Genomic DNA, 14,672 nt, shown 5'->3' on the forward strand with positions numbered 1-14,672 from the left:
CCAGAAATAGCCCAATAAGTTTTCCCTGAATCAACATTTTCTGATGGAAAACTTTCCTGTCTGGAAAAGTTTCAGCAAGCTTAAATTGTTACATTGAAAGTACTAGTTATCACTTCTCCATTCTATAAATACCAAGTGCTCATGATTGCTGGCTTTTCAAGTTTATTATAATTCTGATTATGCTGTGTGACTCATTGGAACAGACCAAATGACAGAAAATGTAAATTGACAAAACTTAGAGATTTAGATATTAGAATTATTCCATTCAGCATATACTTCATGGAGGCTCCCGTTACAAAAATATGTTAACATTTTGTTTTCAAATACTTACCACTACTTGTGCAATTCAAGGTCAAGTCACTACAACTTGGTTGTACTCTGCATATCACTATCTTCTCTTTTATACATCACCAGCTGAATGAAAGTATTTCCACCTGAATATTAAAGAGGACAGCCTAAAAAGCAAAAAATGAATGAGTCACATTTGATATTTTCAACTGGGTGATATTCATAAACAAACAAATCTTTTATCAGCTGACACAGTGAAAATGGTGATAGCCTTGTTCACACAACTAGCCCTAGGTTATCCTTCAGGATTCGCCACCGAGTCAGGCAGGATTCAAAAAAGAATTAATTTGAGATGGCAAGTCATCGCCGAACTGATAATGAGCAATTTTTTTGTGATAGGTGGAGGACTGGACCTGAGGTCCAAAGAATTTCTTTCTAGTTCTATGCCCTAATTTGGACAACACTATAGATTAACTCAGTAACTCAGTTATTGTGAAGGAAATAATCCCAGCAGAGTTAGTTCACAGCAGGTTGTTAGTGCCAGAAAAATTACATCATATACAGGCACACTGTAACCTTCTGTTGAGGGGACAGTTCACAGATGACTTCCAAGAAGTGAAGCTCGAATTTAGAATTAAATGTTAACTGCTTACTGGTAGTACTTTTGTTCTGACCAGGTATTTATTTTGTTTAGCTGTCTGGCAGCCAGGTGCTCTGTCAGGCTTGACTCCCTGCAGCTGAGAAGCAGAATATGAAATGCAGCTCAATTTTTCATAGTGACTTTTTTTTTTACTTCTTTACACTGGCTGAGGTATAGGTATAAAGGTATAAATCTTTGTGCTTGTTTCCCAGGCCTTGTCTCACAGTTCGTTACAAATACACATACTTTGGGTCATGGACTCTACAGCTCAATACCCACAACTATGACAATGTCTTTGAACAGCGTCTGTGTCCCTCAAAACAGCTCAGCCAGTTGTGCCATGGCAATGGCTCATGCATGATACAGTCACACAGGCTCCAAAACCATTTTAAATATAGAGTCCTCTATCTACATGTGCAGCTGTGCTCACTAATGAATTGCAGTGCTTCTCATCTGCACAAGCCCAGATACAGTTTGTGGTTTATGGATTGTGAACATTTGGCTGCAGAAGCTTCCACGTGTTCTTTATATCCTTGTAGTTGGAATTTTTAGTCGAGAGCCATGACATGCCAGCTCCAGCACTCCCATACTACCAGTGAACATGGCACTGAGACTCTAGTGTTAATTTGCTTTTTTTTTTTAATGTTCTGAGAAAGACTTAAGCGTTAACGAACCTTTGTGATCCAGGATTTGAATAAAGTAATTGGAAAGAGTGGCTTCAGCTATTCAACCCCTTAACCCCCTTTCCCCATCCGACACTGCCACAACCATTATTAACTTTACATATAGCCATCAGAAGAGATACTTGTTACTGCTTGTCTGCTAGCTGCAGAAGAGGTTTTCAGATGCCCTCATGCTCCTATACCTCGGTAGATATTTGTTTCTAGCTACCTGCAGATATTTTGCAGGAGAATTTGCTGCAGGGCAGCAGGGAAATTATTGTTAGCTCTTTCCAGGCCAGTCTGTAATCTAAAAGTGAGCCAGAAATCTTGGATTAATACAAGAATGTCAGTGTTTTGTTTAGGAGCTCCTGACAACCAAAATCACATTGTTGGCCTATAGCATCAAAAAAGGCTCTTGGCATTCTGAATGTTCAATGTAAGAATACATGGGAAGTTGCCACTTGCTTTGAGTCATGAGGAGAGAGGGCAGGATTTACCCTCGCTGGTCCTCCTGTTGAGCTAAGCCTGAAACTATGCCCCTGGAAAAAATGTAAGTCTATGCAGAATGCATGTTTTAAGTCAGACAATGAATACAATCTCCAAAGTGATACAGCATATGCTCAGGATAGCATGTAGTCCCCATTCATGTGTTCATCAGCCCCTGCTGCATCCCAGATCTGATGTGCTGGGACTGGGTTCCTCAGATCGCACCGTTACTATAGCAGACTGCCTCAAGGGATCAAAGTCCAGTCAAACTCCTTCGAGTCTGGATGTGCAATGCAGCTTTCCCCATACAAGCTGTGGACACACTAATATTTTCAAATTGCTACTGATGTGCCTAGGAAAGGAAATATGGCAACAATGAGAATATGATGCAAGATCCCAGACTGACTTGTTCTGTCTTTGACAGAAATTAAAGCCTTGTTCAGACTTCCCAAGTGAGAAAAGCTTTAAGAGTCTGTTCTCCGGGGAGTCAGAGAAACGTCTATAAAAATAACCTTGGAAGAAATTTGAGTGTACTGGGTGGTACTGACATATCAGTACAGCATCTTATATCTTTTGTTGGACAAGAAAACAGGAACATTTGTATTTTAGCTTTATTATAGCTTTGCAATTAGTAGAAGGCAATCTATTATTAGCTGTACAGCCTCATTAAAGTCATCTGTGCTTACACAGATGTATGTTTCTCTGGCTCAGCACAACTCTCAAAAAATCTCAAGTTCATCCATATTGGATCCTTGTGATTGGAAGGTATTTTTCAGTTACTATCTCTGATTTCTAATGGTTATTCTGAGTATTAAAAGTACCCATTTCCTGCTAAGCACTTTACCATAGATAGGCTTCAAACCTTTATAAAACAACAAAGAATAATACAAAGCTGTTACCCCCAATTCTATGTAAATGCAAGTAAGCCAGTGTCCCCAAATGCATAATATATCCGTTAAAGACATTTGATTGTTTTATTACGGCTAACAGGCAAAGTAAGAAGGAAGCTGAAGAGAGTGTGGGTAGCTACCCGTATTACTGTCATTGAGTGTATGACCCACAACCTGTCTTAGAGAGGCTCCTTCTGCTTTCTTGGGATACCCTATGAGTCACATCTGGCCGTGCAGTGTTCTCATGCCTCATACGCTGTATTTGTAGGCTCACGCCACGCATCCTGTTTCATTAGGGAAAGTATGTTCAACAGAACTGCCATCATATGCCCAGGGTCCCTTGGTGGTGGTTAGGCACTGCATTGATTATTGCCCAGCAGTGGGAGTTTTGCAAGGGGGTTACTGGAGGTAAGTATGATGGGCTCAGCAGGCTTGTTTCGTTAGTGTTCTGGCCTCGCCACAAGGAATCATCTCCTCCATGATCTTCCTTGCAAAACTTTGGAAAAGCAGTGTTTTCAATGTTTTTCATTGTACTGCTCACACATTCATGTGTGAAATGAATGTGTACATTTCACACATTCACAGTGATACATACATGAATGATGCTTTGACTTAAGAAGCTGGATATCTGGGGCTCTGAGTTTGGCCATAGGTCAGGCTTCACAGTCAGGGAACTGGAAGCTCTTTCAAGACCAGATATCAAGTCCTTAGCCAAAAAATATTTCCACTGAAATTCTAAGGCTAAACTAGTACAGCTTTACAAGTCAGACAGTTTAATTTTATCTCATTCTGTGCAGCACTGTCCTACACTTGGTGATGGTTTATAACGTTCTACATAACCATTAGGAATAAGGGGGACAGCAGCCTGGATTTGGAGAATGGAGACTACAACTTCAGGGAGTCTGTTGTTTCAGGGAGTCTGTTACTGATTTTTCTGGCTCTCTGTACATTCAGACAGCGTGGGTGAAGGATATAAATCCCATTAGACCAGCCAATCAATAAAAAATGGACTAGTACCAAGACACCAGTTTCACATGGGACTGTAAAACTGAGCAACACAAAATCTCTCTGAACCCAATTCCTGCTGAGTACAGTACTGTGTACTGTGCTGCTCCGCATTCTCAGCAGGAAGACGGGAACGGCTGTGATGGTAGCATAGAAACTTCGACACGTTGTGCCAGACTGCTTCCAGCTGGTGGAGATGCTGCCTTTATGTACCATACCAGGAAAAGAATCCGAGTTCCTTGACCAGCTGGTGCAGACTGGCTCAAGTCTGCATTGCATAGCTCTGGGCCCTGTGTGGTTGTCCGAGATTACTGTGATTGTTGTTTCATTTGTTTCCTCAGCTGGAAATGCATGAAATAATAGTTGGCTGTGTTGCAGCCTACCACAGTTGGGTCTTTATAGGATGACGCCAAAGGTATAGATCTCCTGCCTTTAGGCATCTGAAGACATAAGAACTACTAGAGTAGTATTAGAACAAACTTGGTACAGTTCATGTCCATCTCTCAAGGTTGAAAATGTCCCCAGCTTTCCTTTCAATCCTAGAAGGAAACCCAGAAGTAAATTAACCTGACTGGAGCCCTAGGATGAAACAGCGGTTGAGCCACATTGAATTTGTACATTCTCACATCACTGAATCTTCAGTGGAGTTTAATGATGTACGAATGATGATCTGCATATTTGTATCTCAAACTGTTCCCGTGAAGCTTTTCAGCATCCCCTTCTGTATAGGAACCCTTGTCTTCTGGGAAAGAGTTCAAAGACAACTAACACAATGCAGGGGCTGGAAGCTTCCTCAGTTTCAGACCTTGGCTGCCTATGTCCTAGGACACTTCTTAGCCAGCTACAGAACTCCCACAGCAAGGGGAGCAAAGAGGCTCAAAAGCTGTTAATAAAGGAAAACAATTAGAATACCTAACTCTTGATTTTGGGAAGAACTGCACAGAAGAAATAGCTCCAATAAATACAATATTTTATACTTTATCCGTAAGTTGAAGCTTTATACACAACCTTAGCAAACTCAGGCAGTAGCCTTTAAAAACGCAGTGCTGGTAGTCAGTTTAACACCCTTGCTTCCATTGTTTCTAGCTTTAATAAATACATTCCTCTTGGGTCAAAGCTCTCCATGCTTAGTTCTAGATCAAAGGCCAACGTTCATGTTTGAAAGATCACGTGAAATGAGCTGTGAATTATTCAAAAGTGTGAGTAGGAAGGAAAGAGACTTTAACGGTTTGATAAAAAATGTTGCCCTCTGGTTACTAAAAATTCTAATCAACTTCGGCCATCTTTTCAAAAGTCTGTTTGGACTGAGCAGAATCAGCTCTCAGTGACTCTCGATTCGCCCTGACTGGTTAAGGTTGCTTTGGGAGACATTCTCTTTAGAGATTACTGGGGTCGGTGCAAATGTGCCACAAAGAACTGGGGATCAGATTTCACACAGTCAGCACTCCTGCACTAAGCTTATCTGCACAAAAGAGAATCCAGATATATAAACCAAACAGCTCCTTCCTCAAGATGGTGCAAAAGCTCTCCCATCTGAGTATCTCTTCAGTTGTGTGAAGAAGATGGTATGGGAGAAATATGAATGCCCACTAAACCAAACAGTCTGAGTATGCAAAAATTGGTGAATTTCTAAAGGTCACGTTGCTCCCATGCTAACCTGGCTCTGGCTATACATTTCCCTTTGCAAGGTAAACCTCAACTGTTACTGTTATTTGCTCTTTGCATATACCATAAAGTATACAGGATATGAAACACGGAAGATTCAGAGATGCAGGAACACCTCTAAGTTAAAGAGTTTTCTGATTTAAGACTGAACTAAAGTTAAAATTTCACTTCTGGTTTGGTAGTTGCCCTCAGTACTTTGCAGTGCCTCTTTCACCAATGAATTACCCCATGTCTCTTCTGGATACTTGGCTGAAGACACAGAATTCCTACAAATTGTAAGAGATGCTGGGCCTGAGTCAGCAGCATGCCTTTGGCCTTGTTAGACAGACTGGCTGAAGAGACGAAAAATATGCAAAGCAGACCAGCATGTTTTACCATATATGCAAGAGCCTAGTTACCTTTATATAAAAAGCCTTAGGGGTAGGTGTCATTTGGAATTTAGACCCAGTCTGAAATAGCCAAAACCGTTTAGGCAATATAATAAGTCATGCATAATGACTTTGAAAAAGACCTCATGTAACCACATATGAAGGGCAGGCTCAATCTCCAAAGCTCCAGGTACCTGTGCCTTTAAAGGAGCTGACATTCACTTAACCTCCCTGGTATGCAGTGTCAGATAACCAATGCTCTGCTGAACAATAGATAGAAAGCTGACAGACTTTCAGAGGAGCAAGCTAGGTTTACATTAGGCATTTTCCATAAGGTCTTTTGAAAAGGTACACCCAGATCTGAGAAAGAGAGCAAGCAGTAATAACTGCACTTAGTCATGTGTACAGTAAACAGACTTGAGAGCAGGTGACAGGCTCAGCTAAAGTGCATTTCTAATCTTAAAAGTGACTCTAAAAGTGACATTGTGGAGGACTGCTTCAATCTGTCTGTCTTTTGTTCATTTTATAAACAAGTTTTTCCTTGAACTGCCAAGTCTGCCTGTTCCCCAGAGAGGCTAAAGTCAAGCAGAGTTCCTCCTGACTCATGCTTCATAGACAGCAATTGAGGATGTGTAAGTGAAACTCCTTTAACCCTACCCGTGATGGAAACTATTAGCTCAGCGGTACTTTTCTTACTAAAAAGTAACTAGCATGGCTGAGACCACGTGCAGCTGTTTCCTAGGTACTCTTCATCTATCTGAAGAACTTCAGGAATGGTTTAAGGAGACTTAACTGAAATCCTGCAGAGAGATTTAAAGCGTCACAATTAGACCAGAAGACATGTTTTACAATTACAGTCACCATTATAAATATCAAGCTATCACTAGCATGAAATAATCTAAACATTAAAAATAATCACAGGCTTTTCATATCACAAGTTGTTTTTCTGCTCTGTTCTTCTTGGAGCTTAGAGAAGCTCAGTCTAATTTGTATTTCTTCCATTATCTTCCAGGATCTTCTACTTCTTGTATGGTAAATAGCAAGGAATGACCAGAGAAAGTTCAGGCTCTTGCTCTTCTGAACTCGAAAGCTGCAAAATGTTCCTTTTCTTGTCTGTATACTACTCTTGCAGTGGCTGTACAACCTACCCCCCCCACAACTTTTCATCACTGAAAGGCTTCACTTCCCACCTTCTGGTGTCTTTAAGGAAAGTACTGGGTGAGACACAGAACCTTGTTAAAGCCATGCTAAAAAAATAAAGGCTCTGTGGCTTTGTATCAAATTCTCTGGCTATGAATCTGTGCAAGAAGCACCGTGCTGAGATGTCAGCGGTGGCCCTGATTGTCTCATTATGCAAACAAGGGTCTGTCTGTTGTTGTATAGTTAGAATATATGATTCCGAATAATAAAGTTCTTCTTGTTACTAAGTAGTTAAATGATTAGATCTGAAATTTAACTGCTATTTTACTTTGGACTAGAGTTTCCATAATCTCACTTTCTTTCTAGAGAGGGAAACTAGATCGATTAACAGAACTTGTTTCTACTGAGTTTCACTTACTAATACCTTTGCACAGTTCTGTTTGGTTTGCAAATAATGTAGGACATACATATATATATATAAAAACACAAAAAGCTGTTTTCATTGACTTGATTTTTATTGTTGTTTTTCCCTCTTCCTAAAATTAAGACACTGAATCCAAACTCCTTCACAAAGCAAACTTACTCAAGAAGCTTTTTTAGCTTTCTGTACAAATTAGAGAGAGCCCCATCAGGAGTCAGTCTCCACTAGGAGAGAAACTCAAGCACTTGCTCCCAGCTGATAACAGGAGAACATGGAGCCCAGGGACTCCTCCCACCCTACCACATAAAACAAGGCACTGAACATCAAGGATCCAGTTTCAACCACAAAGCAGTCGTTATCAGCACCAAGGAGTGTCTTTGTTCTCATCCTGGCTCTTGACCTGTATCATGAAGGTAAACATGTTTCATGGTTACTTTTCCTATATATGTGTATTGCATGGGATAAGCAAGAACGAACAGCCATGCAGTCTAAAGACCTTGTTCCAGCAATTTTAGTTGAAACCCTGGCCTGATCTAAGTACGTATGCCACTTTTTATGCAACATTGTCTTTAATGAAACTTCTGTTTACTTAAAAGGACCTATAAGGGTAATATTTTACATCTACCATACGTATGCAGCAAGTACACGTTTTTCAAAATCCTATTTATCTGTGCATCCTTAGCTGCTGCTCCATGCAGTTTGGATAGTGTGTTGACCATGTTGGTAGTATAACATCCAATACTATATTATTTGATTATGTTACTAATGGCGTCACAGAGAATTCATCCATGGTTACATCATGGTGGCAGGTCTGAGACTAAAAACCAGAATTCTGTCCCAGAAGTCCTTACCATAACTCAGTTGTAACTGTTGACTCGGAGGACTAGCATCCTCTCCCTGGTTTTGCACCTGCTGAGATGCTGAATTACTATTAGGGCAGTTTATGAAGCCCAACAATTTAGTGCTTCCTGCTACACTCACGAATGAACTCATGACACCCGAGCTCACCCAGAATTATCAGAATCATCAGAATAATTCTGGTCATCAGTTTTATGAGGTAAACAAAACAAAAGAGTTCTTCCTTTCCAAAATGGTATTACTTCTGCATTATCTTAGGCTATCATTTTTAGACTCAGCCCTGCCCCAGACATACAAAAAATCTAGTTTGCTATTTAGTAATATGGTGTGACTGTTCTCTTCTAAGAAAGAGAGAGCCTGGTGATACTTCTAAATTTTGTAATAGTCATATGGGAGTTCATTCCCCTGCTCAGATTTGGTTCCTGGTTTTCAGTGTCTCCATCTATAAAGCAATATATATTACATGGAGATTTCAAGGGCCTTGAGAGCCTGGGTAAGAAAGGCAAACAAAATGTTAACTATGACAATATCAAAGTGGCCAGGTACAGAAATTTCTCTAAGAAATCCAGGATTTTGTTAATGTTATTTTGGTTTTAATTTTGTTGAGTATTAACCCACAAGAATGAGGGCATAAGGCATATTTTAGTCAATAGGGAGAATTCACTTAGGTCTATCAGGAGATAAAAGTGATGTAAAAAGAGACCAGATAGGGTAGCCTACTTTGATTCTGGAAAAAAAATATCTTTAAGCACTGTAATAAATTGTATCATCTAAAAATTAATTTATTTGGAATAACATATTTGCTCATTTTAGTAGTGACATATTTAACTGTAGCCAGGATTCTTATTTGCTACAGACATTCAGGCATCTGCTTGCCTGCCCTCCCCAAGTCTGTATACCTGTGATTTTGAAAGCACCTGCCTCCTTTGGGCTTGGGTTTCTGATCTGGATAAGCAACCATAAATCATACTCAAAAATAGTGAGAAAGAAACCAAGTAAAAATACTGTAACAACCCTGAAGAAGCAAGTCCAAGTCAGTAACAGAATGGTATTGCTAGGAAACTGAGCTCCTTGAAAATATTCTTTGCATATATAATGTTTTTTCATCACCAAACCTGTTACAGCTACTTCAGATAATTCCCCTGCACACGAACAATTACGTCAAAGGAAGTACAAAGTATACGTTATAAATGAATATTCAGTCTATTGATAAGTTCAGATCATGATACGTAAGAAATGAGGGGTATGCTTATTTCCCTATATGGAGGAAATACTCATGAAAGTAGATATTTAAGCTTTTTGGCTGATGGCATAAACAACAGGCACAGTCAGCTATGATTTGGAACTGCATTTAAAAAATGTGTCGATGAAAATCATGTATTAAGCAAAACAGCACTCTAGCTCGGAGATCTGAATCTGGTTAACATTTGACAGACGCGTAATTTTTCACTCCCAGTGAAACAAGAGAGATCACATCCTTCTCAGTCTAAAGCAAAATCCTCACATTGAAGGAATTAATCTAAAATGGTTTGGCTCTGCTAATCCTGGCACACTCTGTACCCAAAAGAGAGAGACAAGATCTTCCAGAAAGTAACTCAAATAAAAAAATGAGAGCCCACTTCTTTCCATAGAGACCCCAAATTTAGACACTGCAAGTTAGACTGTGTGGATGCTCTCATCCCCCCACAAAAACATAATTAAGGCTGCTCTCTTTAAAGTTACAGGACTGAATAAAAACCTTCAGATTTGAACTTAAATTATCTATGCCTTCCACAATTATCTCCATACCATGAGTTTTAAAATCTGCCTTCTCCACAATACAGATTCCTAGATTAACAGTTTTTACCATGTTCAAAGAAAGAATAAGTCAATGAAGTAGAGAGCAACGTGCCTCCAAGCAACATGTCAGGGTAGGTAGGAAGCAATCTTTCTTAGAGATTAGTTGAAAAGAAACTGTTTATTAGTGGCAGCTACACAGCACACAGATTAGGGTTTGAATAAAATACACTTGCATTTGAGAATAAAACAGAAGAATTTATGTTTACCCTAATCCACAGGACTCACTATCTGCTTTACAAATATTTACATGCTAAGAGCTTAAGGCTTCTTGTGTGTCCTGCTCTCATGGACTCGCTCCTCTATATTTCTTGGTGACAGAAATGCAAAAAGTCGATGAATCATGACCAGTAGTGGTAACTCAGTCCTTACTGTTAAGTCATCTAAGCAGCACCCCATTTTCTTTTTATAACTGCCGTAGACTACCACGTAGGCTTCCTAGAATATCTGGCTGCATTTCCTGCCCAGCACAAACATTTCTGCACCATCCATCATAGAAAAAGCACTGGCATGTACATTCAAAGCTGTGTGCAAACACATACCACACTTAAAATCACTTTAAGCGAGGTAATTTATTAAATAGGATGTAATATATACCCCAAAATTATACTTTGGGTCTCAACATTATAAAGGCTTGTATTGCGGCCATCTATGCTTTCTCATGGAGGATTCTTCCCAAGCAGGGAAGAGCCCCACTGACAGAGCCCAGTGTGGTGTCACACATTTTCTGTCCTGGTGGTCACACCTGCTTTTCAATGCTAATTACATCTTGGGTTGTGCTGACCTCAGAAGGCTCTGGGTGGTAGATAGCCCATAGCTGCTTCCAGTTCCCCAGAGACCAGCCCACTCTCAGCATTCACTGGACTTTCTGCCTTGAGCGCCTTCTCCAAGCCCTGTGGACCAAGCAGAGAGCTTTCTGAGACAGTCTTAATACTTCTGAGCTCTCTGACAACTGCTCTGTCAGCTCACACTGTCTGACATTATCTGTGTACATCCTGAATGTTAGAAAACAGGAAAAAATAAATAGCAGATCAGAAAGTCCCTTAACAAATCAACATTACTGTTTCACCAATTTAAAAAAAAAAAAAAAAAAAAGATTAAGTCAACAGGCAAATTGCCAGTGGGCAAATTGCAAGAATCTTCGACTTGTGATTAAGCCATGATCTGAAGCACTTTCAAGTAGGTGTATCAGGCTGCTAGCCAGCAGCAGGAAGAGAAAGCTAAGGCTTTGGGTCATTTAAGGAAAAAACTTGATGAGAAGAACACCTCTACGAAAAAGTTGCATCAATATGGGAAACTAGCAAGTTTTCCACTTCAGCTGTGCTTGACGTGACGAGACACTGAAGCATCACAGTGGCAACAGCAGTTCCTAAACTGTGATATTCAGTGTCGGGGGTAAATAGTATCAGTTTTCTTGTGTTTCCTTTTAAGAGTTTGCTAATTGGGACAATGAGAATGAAGGGTTAACCATGAACCAGGAGGATCAAGGAGAACCAAGGGGAACTGTGATACAAAGAGTAACTGAAAAATTAGAGGATGAGAATACAGCAGAAGATCACACAGGGCACGTTATTACCATCTCTTCCCAGTTCATGCCACAGCAGACCACTGAAGGCAGAACACCTCCTGCGTGTATGTAAAGTGGCATCACTTACAGCTGGCAGAACTACTTCAGACTGGCTGTCCAAGTTTCAAATTAGTTGAGCAAGTATGAATACTGAATACCATCTATGCCAAGGGAACATGCTAATGTTACATAATTTGCCCAAACCAGTTTTAAATATGCCAGGAATAAAAAAAAAGATAGAACCTTCTTTATGCAATGGAGAAAACTGACAGATAATGTTAGTTGCTCTCTTCAGGATCTCTGTTTTACAGTTCTTTTACTCTGCATTTGCTATTTATGAAGAGACAGAAAAGCTGCCTTGTCAAAAAATAATTTTCAAGCAATTTCAGTGTTACACACAATCTACATATTCAATGCACTGGCAGACCAGTGTTCTTGTTCTCTCCAAGTGGAGTTTTGTTGTTGCAGTGTCCTTTGTTCCATGGTAAGACCAATGCTTTTTCTGTTTTTCTTGATTTGCACTCTTTCTTGGCAGCAAACAATTAAGCCTGCCAAAACTGAGATAAATAACAAGGTGAAGTGTGAGGGCAGAAGTTGAGCATTTACCACCTAGCTAAATGAACTTTATTCCCTGGAGGCTGCAGGAGGAGCAGTGGTTTAGTGAGCTGCGTATGGGATGGGCAGTCTGAACACTGTATTCTAATCTGGGCTCTGCTGCTGACTCATCATGTCACCTTTGGGAAATAAGTGCCTCGATACACTTGTTTTTTCTTCCGTGAAGCCGTCACACTCTGTTGTAGACACTAGTTACCATAGTTACAGATCCTAGAATAGTTAGGATGAACAATTTCTCAATCAGATAAACTGGCAATCCTTCATTTTGTTCTCTGCTACAGAAAGAAAGGGCCAGAAGTGATAGAAAATTAACAAGTAAGTTCAAGCGAGGTAATTCAGCTCCTTAGTATCAGAGACCAGATTTATTCCAGTTGCATACCGTGAAAGAGTAAGGTAAAAACCTGACACCTACTCACCAAAGGCTGGGTGGACGATGGTGGCCTACATTAATCCTAAACAGAACTGGCAGTTGCAGTTACGTGTGTATCAAACGAGCCATCATAACTTGGAAAATCTGACCTGTGAGATTATTGTCAGCAGTGACCTACTGCCAAGCAGCCTATTCTTATTTATTCCACTAAAGTCAACCTTGCTGACAGAAGCCTTTTTTTAAAGGCAATCTGCTTTGTGCATGCCTGTCCTGTTACTAGGTTACTAGAGAATGAAATATCTCTGGTTTTTTGTAAATCCCTGTTCTTGCTTTTGGAAGTCTGGTCACACAAATCTGTTGTAGAACAGACCGATTTGCATCTTTGATTTCTGTGTACTTAGCCCTAACCTTTCCCAGCTATTCTTTACATTTTGATGAACTCTTCTTGCCTCCTTTCCCAAGCCTTGCCATAAAATAAATAGAGGATTCAGACTATTTGGTTTTGACCAGTGCCAAGGTTTGCGCTCTTGGCAGCATGCTGATCATGGCTGCAATTCCTGGCTTGCAGGGACTTGGGATCCAGTTACATTTGCTGGCGTCAAGCAGACTCTACAGACCACTGTGAAATACTGAATCTAAAAATAAAAGAGTGAAAAAGTATGAAACCAAAGAGAGCGGGATATTAAACTCCAGGAAAATTGCAGAAAAGTTTGGAAGACGCACATAAGCAGCCTCAGGGGAAAACGCTAACATATTGGGGGAGTTTAAATTAAGCCTGTGGGTTTGCCTTTTTTAGCTCTGTCACCCATGTGACACTCGAGTTCAGCCTGTGGGTCCAGGTATTTCTGCTAACACAAAGAATGCATTAGAGCCTTTTGGAAAGGCAAATCATTCTGACTGTCTCAGCTTCTTGCCTTTGCTCTCCCTAAGAACTGTTAACCCCAGGTGCACTTGGTTTCTGCTTGCACACATCCTCCCAGCCAGGGTCCCGTCTCAGCCTTTGGATTTCTCCTTCGGATCAAAAACTACGGATGGTGCCAGCGGACTAGCTGGGTGTGGGAAGAAGTTTCAGGCTCTGGTGAGTCTCAGGGGGGGCAGGAGGGGGGGGAATAATATTTTCACAGCTTTTGCAGTGCTTTTAATTGTACAGTGACATATGGAAGATTAGTGAATCTGTGAATCCAGGCTAAAGGGTCAGGATTAAATACTTGCTGGACCTGCTTCACAAGGTTAAGGTAATTAGTCTGAGATCAGACAGAAAAGCCAAGTGCTATTTCTAAGGGGCATTTAATGAATCTCATATAAAGAATTTGGTGGGAATTTCCTCATTTTCTGAGGAAAAATCTAATAATCTTTGAAATTGTCCTTTCCTATTTAAATATTAAACCAGCACAAGAATTAAGTTTTACCAAGTACAAAGTTGCATTTTTAAGTGCAACATTTGTTGTGACTGTCCTTCCCTGACCAGCACAGTTCCATTTTAGGGTTTCAGACTGCCTGTGTTTGAATTGTTTGTAAAAATTCTTTCTAGATTTAATCGAGGTCTATTTGCAGGAGACTTTATTTCTGCCTCCTGTTTGATGCTTTGAAATTAAAACCACGATGACTGTGAAACTGAGGTTTAAAAGTAGATGTGTGTTTGCATAACAATGTATTATATATACACAATACTCGAGCTCCATGGCTACTGTAATTGCAGTGATAGTGTATCTGCAGTGGCAGCTCCTTGGAAGTTTGCATATAGGTCAGAAGTTTCCAAATGATGATTGAGATTATATGTATTACGGATTGCATTTTCCAAGTATGCCACAGTTTAGTCATGGGACTCATTAGCATTTGTGAGAGCTGTGAAGTTCTGCTC

General features: G+C 40.2%; 1 protein-coding gene across 1 annotated transcript in view; it reads right to left on the minus strand.

Moving 5' to 3' along the window:
• Positions 1 to 407, minus strand: part of CNBP (CCHC-type zinc finger nucleic acid binding protein) — a 30,161-nt gene extending 29,754 nt beyond the window's left edge. The window contains exon 1 of the mRNA XM_075513630.1: positions 332 to 407. The gene's annotated coding sequence lies outside the window, so the exon portion shown is untranslated. The remainder of the gene's footprint in view (positions 1 to 331) is intronic.
• Positions 408 to 14,672: the final 14,265 nt, after the last annotated feature.

The sequence above is a fragment of the Mycteria americana genome, chromosome 11 (assembly GCF_035582795.1).
Source record: "Mycteria americana isolate JAX WOST 10 ecotype Jacksonville Zoo and Gardens chromosome 11, USCA_MyAme_1.0, whole genome shotgun sequence".
Lineage (NCBI taxonomy): Eukaryota > Metazoa > Chordata > Aves > Ciconiiformes > Ciconiidae > Mycteria > Mycteria americana.